The 10,865-nt window shown below is 37.6% G+C and overlaps 1 protein-coding gene across 1 annotated transcript in view; it reads right to left on the bottom strand.

The window, feature by feature from the left end:
* Positions 1–1,994, bottom strand: part of LOC103139993 (carboxyl-terminal PDZ ligand of neuronal nitric oxide synthase protein-like) — a 34,814-nt gene extending 32,820 nt beyond the window's left edge. Inside the window, exon 1 of the mRNA XM_016672907.1 lies at positions 1,612–1,994. The gene's annotated coding sequence lies outside the window, so the exon portion shown is untranslated. The remainder of the gene's footprint in view (positions 1–1,611) is intronic.
* Positions 1,995–10,865: the final 8,871 nt, after the last annotated feature.

Genomic DNA, 10,865 nt, shown 5'->3' with positions numbered 1-10,865 from the left:
AATGGGGAAAAACTATAACTTATGAATTTATTAACTTTTTTTCCTAACTTTCATTTCCCTCAATACAAATAGTTTACATGAGCTGTCGGCAAATTACGGCATTCCTTAATCCTCCTGGCGGCATTTTCACTCGTCCGCAAAATGCCGACAGCAAAAGTTGTTGAGTACGCTGGAGTCAGTTGGATTTTCAGCAATAAATGAATACATAGTTTGGAAATGGATTCTTCAGACTACAGTACTTTGACCTTTTTTTAATTGTGCACCTAAAAATGAACTAAAGTATGAAAAAACTAAAACTATCAAATCAATCACATTTTATTTGTATATCACATTTCAGCAGCAAGGCATCTCAAAATGCTTTTCATTATAAACACAAAAACACAAAGTCATCCATCGTTGATCCTTTTATAATTTCCTGGAGGTCGGCTCATTTTTATCGTATTGCAAATTGAATTTTGGGTCATAATGGAGTCAGTATCTTAGTGTCTAAGTGGAATATAAAACTTGGCTAAAGTTGAACTTTTAATATTGAAATGGAATATTGTTGTTGATCCTGGCTCCTTACAACAGCTCTGTTAGGAATCTGCCTCCGTAGCTCTTTCAGGTAAGAAAACCAGATGAATGCTGTTCTGAGATATTTTTTTTTCTAACAAACTGTTTCTGCCAAGGTTAAACTAGACTACTGTAATGCACACCTCATTACAGTCTTGGACAGGAAGATGAAATGGACATAGATTTAATAGTTTTACTTAAAACGATGAAAAAAAAAAACATACAAAATGATGGATACTGTGGGGAAACAGAATAGAAAAATGCAACCAGAGGTTCAAGGGAAGGAGTCGGTGGAGAAGAACGGAAAGGGAGCGGAAACGATAAAGGAACCAGAAGAGCTAATGACAGGTAAGTGGATACAGCTGGGAAAAGGGAGCAGGTATGGGGAGACGAAGTAATGATTAACAGCTGGGTAGGGATGCAGATTGGAGAGATGAGGTTAAAAACAAGCAAAGTAATGAGAACGAAAACGGAAAAAGAAACCTGAACCTCATAAAACCTTAAACAGAAAGAAACACGAATCTAAAGAAACAAATCTAAAACATAAAAAATGAGACGCAAGCATTGAAAAAAAGAGAATGGAGCTCCAACTTTAAATGAATAAGTTAATTTGTTACATGTAATCGAATTAAGTTTGTCAAATGTAATTTATTTACGTTTGTTTGAGATGGCAACTTAATGAACTTAAATAATTACGTTTATTAATTTTATCTAAATTAAGTTGGATAAACTTACTTTGGTCACTTATAACAAATTGACTATTTTTTTTAAAGTTGAATCACCTGTTTAATTTTTTCAGTGAGGGATAAATTAGGAAGGCAAACATAAGAAAATAAATGATTAGGAAATTATCAAAACACAGACATAGATGAAAGCAAGAGTCCAAGCATCAATGTATCATAATGTAGTCAAAAACATAGTAACTGCTTGTGGAATAGCTTAAGCCATAGAGACGAAATATTTAAGTTTACCATACTAACATTTTTTATATAAAATAGCATCAATGCTAATGATGTATTAGTTAAAAAGAAAGAAAAAAAAACATCATGAAAACCTTACTCTGGTCCGTCCTTCCGGATGTCCCTCCGGTTTTCTCCAATGTCAGGTCGCGGGGATCAAACGGCCTGAAGTGAAGCTTATCTTTAGTAAAGCTGTCCTTCTGGAAGGTTCTGAAGCCGTTGCCTGAAGGCCAGAGAGGATACATAATTCCTCTTTGAACAGCTTCAGCTCAGCAACTTTACCGTGAACTCCTCTATAGCTGTGTTTCCATTGCAAATGTGGCAAATCTTGTCTCGTCGGCGTCTTATTCAGGCGTTGGAACTACAAGCCCCTAACCCTAACCCTCGGGAGCGGCTACGTAGGAGGCACTTTGGGGAAATTGCAGTCCGTAATTTTACAGAAGAGGTTATTCAATACTTTCGAGTGATACACAAATTTTTATGAACTGTGCATAGCTGTGAGAGCTCTGGTAGAGTCGGAAAAAACAACTAAAAAACAAACCATCATTCTCCAACTACTTCCTGTCATTTTGTCCTTTTCGTCAGTAGTAACGTCCGACTGTTGATCACGTGACTCCTGTGATGCGAAAAGTGTTTTGCGAAATACACCTGCGTTGATATGGCTGAAAAACCGCCTCATTCTAGCGCAGAAGTTTTATTTGTATCGAAAAACGTGAATTTTTGTTCTTTCTTTAAATGAGAGTGTTCACTTAAAAGTTAATTTATTTTCGTAATTTAATTTGTACAGTTTTATGGCGAATGGAAACGCAGCTTACATGATTTCCTGTCCATCCTATTTTTGGAGAAATGTCATTTCAGTTATCGCCATCCAAAATCTCTCTCTCTCTCTCTCTTTTTTTTTTTTTACTATTCAGTACTTGGATTTACAATACAACAATTATGCAATTATTACATACATCTGTAAGCTGACTAATAGGGGTGAGAGATCACCGATATTTCCAGACCTTAAATATATTTCTGTTGTTTATTATATCCTAATTTTGTTGCATTTGCACTCTGGTTGAGCCACATTCTTTGTTTGAAGTGTAAAACAAATGATGACTGATTTTTTTTTTCAAATCCACTAAAATTAGTATTTTCAAAGCAGCAGACTGTATTGATGAGTTCAAAGTTGGAAAGTTACAGAGCTGTTCTCTGTATTTACAACTCAATAGTTTTGCAAAGCTTTGCAGCTGTGAACAGTTTGCATATCGCCTTTGAAAATTGAATCAAGAAAAATAATCGGCTGAGCATTAGATTTAGAGAGATTTATTTTGTACTAAACATATTTATGTTTTGCTGTTAAAGTTTCGGCAGCCGATATTAACCTGCTTTGAGATCTAAACTAAAAATATATATATAAATATATTGGTTAAAAGATGCATTAAAATGCTCCATAGGGGTGAGAGAAACTTATAAATACGAGTTGATCAATACAAAAATAAACAGAGGCAGTTTTGTCTTATCCGATTCCAGCAGTTTGAGTTTGAACAAAATTTATTTCATGTAGAAACTTTTCTCCAGCAGATGGCGCCAGTGCTCTTCCGGATCAGCTGTAGAGTGTCATTATATTTTTCAAACACTTCATCTTTTTTTTTTCTTCTTCTTACTTTTTCATTGAGAAGATAATTAGAGTGATGCTACTGAGTGGATTCTGGCTGCATCAGAAACACTGGAGCCCCCGCCCAATCCCCCACACACCATTTTTCATCCAGCCCTCTGAAAAACGCACAAACACTTTCATCCTTATACCCTCTGTTTTTCAGGCACAAACTATACCCTGAGGTCCATCTTAAAGGAAACAGGGATACTTCATTGTGTCCTTGAGAACATGTTCGTTTAATGAACTGTACAACTTGCACGGTTCGTCCAGTTCCCGCAGCTTTACTTATCACTTTGAAGCGTTTGTGCTCTTCCATCATTCTTCACAGCAACAGCTGATGACATGGTTGTCAGATATTGATGTTGAAAACTGTGAGTGTTAAAGTAAAAACCCATTACGGAAAGCTCTTAACACGGCCTATTTTAATCATTCACACACCAAAAATCCTTTGTATGCATTAATACGTACAGCGGACATCCGTTTGACATCCAGCAGTGGCTCATCCAAAATGAACCCGTTGTGAATCTTTCAAAAACATGTGTTTTCCAATAAGAAAATGTGATTTAAAATAAAATTTAATATTCATTTACAAAAAAAAATAATATTACGGAATTAAAATACCCTGGTTTGGTGCTCGATCCTCAACCTAAATTTGATAAACATAAAAAGACAATCTCAAAAACAATACTACATTTTTTTTTCTACCACAGGCCTCTCTGAACGTAACCAGACGGATTGGTTCTTTATACAATCTGGCTGTGGAGTAAAAAAAAAGCCATGCCGCTATCATCACTGCGCCGTTATTCAGAAACATAATCTAATGAGTTTTGACAGCTTTATTAGTTTTTGCTTTCTTAATCTGTTTCATAAATGCATCAATCACATATCAGCCGAGCCATTACACACACAGAGACAGAACAGCAATAGAGTCACCAGAAGCATCACAGTCATGACTGTAAAATACCAGGACAGCCTTTAGACAGACTATTAGGTGCTGTAAGCTTTAGAACTCATTACTGCTTCACTTTAAGACCAACTGGCATTAAAACATTTATCTCAAGGCTTAAGATTTGACTAAAGATGAGCCACAACTGTACTCGCTGTTAAATATTGTAATTGTTTTGATTCAGTAGTTTTAAGCACATTTGTTTATATCTCTTTTTTCATCATTTTGTTGTACTTACTGTTCATCTAGACTTTTCATTTTAACCAACTGTTAAAGGTCTTTCTGGGGACGAGTGTTGAGAATTAGCTATGGCTGCATGCGCATGATACAGGCATCGCGTTGTTTTCTGCTATGTTTTTGTATTTGTGCCTGTCAAATAAACACCCAAATAAATAAATATAGAAACCATCTTGACATTAGCACAGATGCTAACATCCATGGTCTTCTTCATATCCGCTCTTGGGGGTAGAGCCGAGCCAGCTAGCGACCAGGAAATGAAAAGGCGCTCCAGGATTGGCTGCTTTGCAAACACACACCAATTCTGTTGTAAGTAGCATTCAGTTTCCCAAACCTCATTTTCTTTGAAACATTTTAGATATGCTACATAAAAAAATAAAAAATAAGTGTTATTAGAGTATTCCCAGTCCAGCATGATGGGGCGCCCTCTGTTGGAAACTGCACCAATTTCTTTGGAAGCCAAGTTTCTATGATCTCAGTGAACGACCGGAATAATAAACTTAGCTTTTATTCAATACCAAAAAAAAAATGTGCTTGAGGTTTCTTATACATGAGAATTTTTAAAACCAAGTCAGGCCGAAAATAACCTGGTGTCACGTTCTTGAATACATATCTGACCATTCAGCTTTCTAAGCCTCAAACGAGCCGCTCTCACATGTTCTGTTACTATCTCTATCCTGGCAAGGCAGCCGTTTGCTGACTGACAAGAGACAATCGTTGCTCTTTGCGGGTCAGTAATCAGTGTCCATGTCGGTTTTCCAGAGCAGCTATAAGAGCAGAGCTGACCTAACAATCTCCGGCGCTCCGTGAACGAGGAAGTCTCTAAGTTATTGCCAAACACACATTTGTCATTGTTGCTGTGGATGACAACAGTGTGACAGTATGTCACCGTTTCCTGTGGCTTCTTAGAAAATAGATGGGAGGGACTCACAGCCCTGATGTTTGTAACTTCAAGTTTGTTAAAAATCCCCAAAGGTGAATGTTATTACCTTTGGGTGTAGTTTTTGTTCTTTTTTTTTTTTTTTTCTAAAAATCAACTTAATGAGGAGCAAGTGACAAAAGCATGGCAATGAATGATTGAAAATATTTCAACAATATAATGGATTTTCTTTTTTGTTTGTTTGTAAGAGAGCCACACTAAAATGTTCACCCCTAAAAATAAAAAAGTCCTAAATGATAACAACAACATTTGTTGTAATAAAACTAAGTGGAGGTGGTAGAATCAATGTCATAAGTTGCGGTACACTTTCCACACGGCTTACACTCAACATTCAATCGCCTTGAGCAACTGAACAAAAAGCTCGAGAAGTCCAAAGGTAACCCAAAACCGACAAACCACCATGAAAACCAGTGAGCTCAGATTCTGGGAAAGGGGACTGACACTTATGGACACGGGGGCAGCTGATAGGGAATGCAAGGCAGGTGTTGAAATGCAATACAGGAACAAGGGCAACAGACGACACGAGAATCAGAGAAACCAAAACTTCAAGAGCAAATGAAAACACACGCATAAGAATATGCAGAGAACAAACATGAAACTGACTGGAAGAAGAGATTTCCTACCTGACCAGTGGCATTCAAAACTCTCTTAGAGCTCATAACTTTAAACAATACACTATATTAGGACTGTGAGAGCAGCCATAACATCTATAATTTTAACTATAAAAGGTAAAAAAAAGAAAAAAGGAAGTTTCATGACTGTAGCCTTATGAAACTACAGTCATGAAACTACTTTCATGACTGTTATGACATGCTAACAGTCTCCAGGCAGCACAAACAACATTCCACAGCAACATGAATTACATCATTAGATGTTGGCAAGAGCTGCTAATCCACGTCATTTGCTTTTGCCGCTCCTTGTTAAATCTCTGTCTGGCCTCATGGACAGAAAGTCGGGGCAGAGAGACGTTAGAGTTAGGGATATGACCCTTGACCTTTATGACTGATGGAAGAAACGGTTTGAACTTCCTCCATCTAGCTGCTCTACATCCACGAAGCCTCCTTTTCAACTCCTCTGGGATTTGGAGTTGCAAATCAGGTATTATTTGAGCTTTTGAGATGCTACTCAGCAGCTCCCAGTTGGGAAAACAATAAACAATAAACATGTTGCCATGATTGCGCATCATAACAACTGTCCAGACTTAATACAGGAAAAACAAAAATCCTTCCAGCTGCATAGCGTCAAAAACCAGGAGGAATATTTATCATTCAACTACTCAACCAAAACAGTGATGAACAAAAGTTGCTACAAGAACAAATCAGAACTAAAATGGCAGAGATACTTCAGCATGCTGCCACCACGAGCTGCGCCATTCTAGAAATTAGCAGTATTAAACTCAGTAAACAGAGTGCTGTAGTCCATACAGAGTTCACACAACAAAGGTCTTCTAAATCCCAGTGTTTAATCTTTCCAGTATGTATTTTGAACTAGAGATTATCAAATGTGGTCCTTAACTGTCCAGAACGTATTTAATTAAAATGAAATGTCGTAATAGGAAGCTACAAAACAGATGCTAACTTTAGCATCGTCAGCTAGTCCTAAAATTCTTCCACTCTTTAAAATTGTTTGTGTCTAGTTTGTCACTTTTCCACTGTCTCAGCTTTCTACCACGAACTCATAATTGTGCCACTAACACAATTAATCGAGTGTGGAGGTTAATTCAGTGTTTATGTCACTGAGCGTTGTCAGCAGGCTAAGCTAGCAGATGAGTCAGAACTATCAACACAGCACTGTCAGCATTAGAACTTCAAACATGTTGACCTCTCTCTCTTATTAATATTTTGAACTCAGGCAGCAATTAGATAGCACTTTTGGTAATTAAATATTGTGACATTTTTCGCCAAAAGATAGCTGTTAAGGTAGACACAAAAAATCCTATAGGTTCATTGAATCTGTTTGAAAATCTCAATGTTTTACTGTAGGTTACATTTTCAGGATAGCATCAAACTTTCTTACTAAAAATGTAACGTTTGTATACTGTATTATTCTTTTCATGACCCCGATTTTTTTTTTTTTTTTGCACTTATTAAATTTAGGGAAAAGGGGAACTTGACTCTATGCTGTGCATCTTGTCAAATTATGCTTTTAGCACATGAATGAATGGCAACAAAACCATAATTTTTGACTTTATTCTACAAAACATATTAGTTTTTATGCCTCTTACGTGGGACAAACTGAATTCCAATGAAATGTCTACTAGATAGGGAGGACGGAGAGAGAGAGAAAAAAAAATAAGTTTGGATGTAATTTATTCCCTCCAGGTTTTTAGATTCCCCACAGCTTCCTGGAAGAGTCGGAAACATCATAACTAACTGGAAACATGACGAACGCCAACCCCTTAACTGTCACATACTCACTTTCTGCCCAGTCAGGATTCAATCAACATTAAGATATATCTCTGCTCATTTCATGTTCCTGTAACTCATTAATCTGATTTATGAGACAAACAAATGGTGGGAAATGCCTGTTGATGTTTAGGAGTAAACTGTTTTGTGCTTCTTGTGAGATTTATAATCTGCTGTTAATTCCAGGAACATTTCTGCCCGTCTGTAGTGTTGTGGGAAAGACTCAGAGGTTGTGCAAAGAAAATCACAGTTAAATGGTAAAGGCTGAACATTTGGTCAGGTCATGGTAAACAACAGAGTGAAGAGGTTTAATAAAAATATGTTCTTGTAGAAAACCCTTTGAGCTTGCAACACTAATGGAGCCACTTTGCCCCTGAAATAAACAACCGTTAAGAGGCCTCACTGCATTTACAGTGCTTGTCCACGTTTTTCACATGAATATTAGTGCGACTCTATATGATTTTATGAGAACACTTCAAAGTCGGCATGGGGAAATTGGTTAGATGTAACACGGGGGAAAGAACCCGGATTGTGACTGAGGACGTGGCCCTAAAGCCAACTGGTAGACCACTAAAATAATGTCAAGTGGCCTAGAGTCTCCCAATTAACAATACCCAGGTAGGTCTGGCATAGAATTATGAAACAGAAATAGTATACAAAATATATTTTATTTATACATTCTTTTACAATATTAAAAATTGACTTTATATATACATATATATATTAAAACTCAATAAAGCACAGGAACCCAGGACAAGACTAGAAACAATCTGAGACTTAGCCAAAAACAACTGCAAACCAAATTAGTAGAAACACAAATGAATAACACAAAATAATGTTAAACAAAAACAAAACAAATCCCACATTGCCTCAGCCCAGTCCTATAAGGCTGTGCCCCATAAGCTAATTCATAAAAAAAGAGAGATATAAACTGTTGTTCTGGTTCTGCAGTGCTTGTGCTACATACAACTCCAGCTCTAGAAGACGACCTATTTATTGATTAGCTGAGAGCATCTGAACTACAAAACAAATGCACTTGGTGAGAGCATAATAAGCAACAGCAGCAATCTGTAATACCCAAAGATGACAATAAAGTTTCTGCTGTCAATAAAGCCATGTAAGGTAAAAATAAAAAGGTACCTTAATCAGCCACACAACGGGTACATTCAGACTCTGCAGTGAGAAGCCACTGAAATGCATCCTAAGAAGCAATGAGAAATCACGTCAAACTACTAGTAGCAACAATATAAAAAGCAACCCAATGTTACACAGAACTAGTTACAAGTGACATTAAAAATCCATGTATCCTACCAGCAGCACAAATAGCCATCATCCAGATCTTCCAGCAACCTGATGAGCACGGCATCAGTGCTCATCTGACCAAGATCCAACTGCAAACAACGGACCTGACAGACACTCTTAGAGTGGCGTGCACACCCGGTGCCTATATACACCAATGAGCCCGACAAGGCTGTGAAACGGAAGTGAAGGTGGGGAAACGGGGCCTGGATGTATACAAGGGCCCTAAAACGGGTGGGAATTTACAGCAACTTTATGTAACAATGTTTTTCACGTAAAACCACCCGGTTACGTAGAGTTGATACGAGGAAGGATGCAGAGGAATCCTGAGAGAAAACCTGTTAGAAGGTACAAAAGTTTTGATTTGAGTGGAGGCTGGGACTAACCACAGAGCCTGAGCTACAATGGAACAGCTCCAATCAAAGCATATTTGTGAGTTAGAATGGCCCAGTCAAAGTACAGGCCTAATTCTGTTTGCCGAAAGACTTTGTCTGATTGAGGCGTCGGTTCCTTTTGTCTATGGAAACAACAAAGTAGTACGCTTCAAACAGCAATAAAACAACAACAGACTTTACTTTAGACGTGACTTTATTGTGTGTTGATATGTCATCATAGCCATTGTTTTGACAGCCGAAGCATCAGGCCTTCTGTTTATGTTAGCGCTGTGTGCTAGCTTTCATCTCCTTGAGGACATAATCATACTGTTTTGAATAGTATCATTACATAAACAATATGGTATTGTTTTTGCCATTTTTTGTCTTGGAGAACACATGATCCAAATGCATTTGGTGGCATTCCTAGCGCTAGCATTAGCTAACTCGTTAACTATGTTTGTTGAAACATTTTCAGGCTCAAACATATAAGGCAGGATGGACAAGTCTTCCTTTCTGGACATTTTTAAAATCAATTTTCAAACAAAAAGTTTCTACTCCCCTAGATAAACGCATCTCTACTATCAAACTACAACAATGGCCAAATGGGTTAGAGAGGAACAATCTGCAACCAACCAATCAGGCGCATTCAAACAGACAACACCAAAGGGAGCTGGTTTTAAGAGCACCTCAAAACAGATGTAATAGACCAAATCACTGCAGTTTCACTTTATGTAGATGGCAACTGAATTATTTAAATGTGAAAAAGAAACAGCATTATGTGTTTTCCAGGCATGTAGTGCCATTTTTTAATCACAATCAAGTAACTGTGTTCCCTTCAGTTATTTTCATCAAATATGACTTAAAAGAAACTTTCTAAAAAACCATCACATCTCTCCTCTGTTAACACTTTAAGAATGTTTTTACTAACGTTTCACTGAAGAATAGCTATTATACTGAGCTTGGAAGATGCACAATTTCACCAGGTGTTGCTAATTTTTGCTGGCTAGTCTGAAGGAGCTGAGTGGGGGCTGCTCTGTGCGGTGGAATCTTGGAAGCTTCATCTCTGAGGAGGGACCTGGCTCCGCCTGTGAGGTGGAGCTAGGTCCACCCAGATGTTTTTTACAGCAAAATGGTTGCCATGGGAGATTAAAGGATTTCTCAAACATGCATGAAAGAGTCAAGGCAAATCCTCAGGTCTGTTTTTGACGAGGGAATAACATTGTAACATGACGTAAAGCTCTAAAAAGTCCATTTTACATAAACACTGCCTCTCTAATTAATGAGCAGCCAATGAAAACGTCTCTGTTTGTGGGGAACCAATAAGTAAAGTTGAGGCAAGAAGACAGTCAATGATCCACTAAGAAGCCTCTTGCATCAGACTACGTTCAGAGTTACTGTGGAAGTTAAAACAGAGAATGATAAATATGTGCTTTTCACTTCACCGCAGTGAGTCAGCATTGTCTTTGGACCCCAGAGCTCCTGCTGTCCCAGTGTATTGTGTGCATTGTTCA

The sequence above is a fragment of the Poecilia formosa genome, unplaced genomic scaffold (assembly GCF_000485575.1).
Source record: "Poecilia formosa unplaced genomic scaffold, Poecilia_formosa-5.1.2 Scaffold67, whole genome shotgun sequence".
Lineage (NCBI taxonomy): Eukaryota > Metazoa > Chordata > Actinopteri > Cyprinodontiformes > Poeciliidae > Poecilia > Poecilia formosa.
This window is presented reverse-complemented; position numbering and strand designations above follow the sequence as displayed.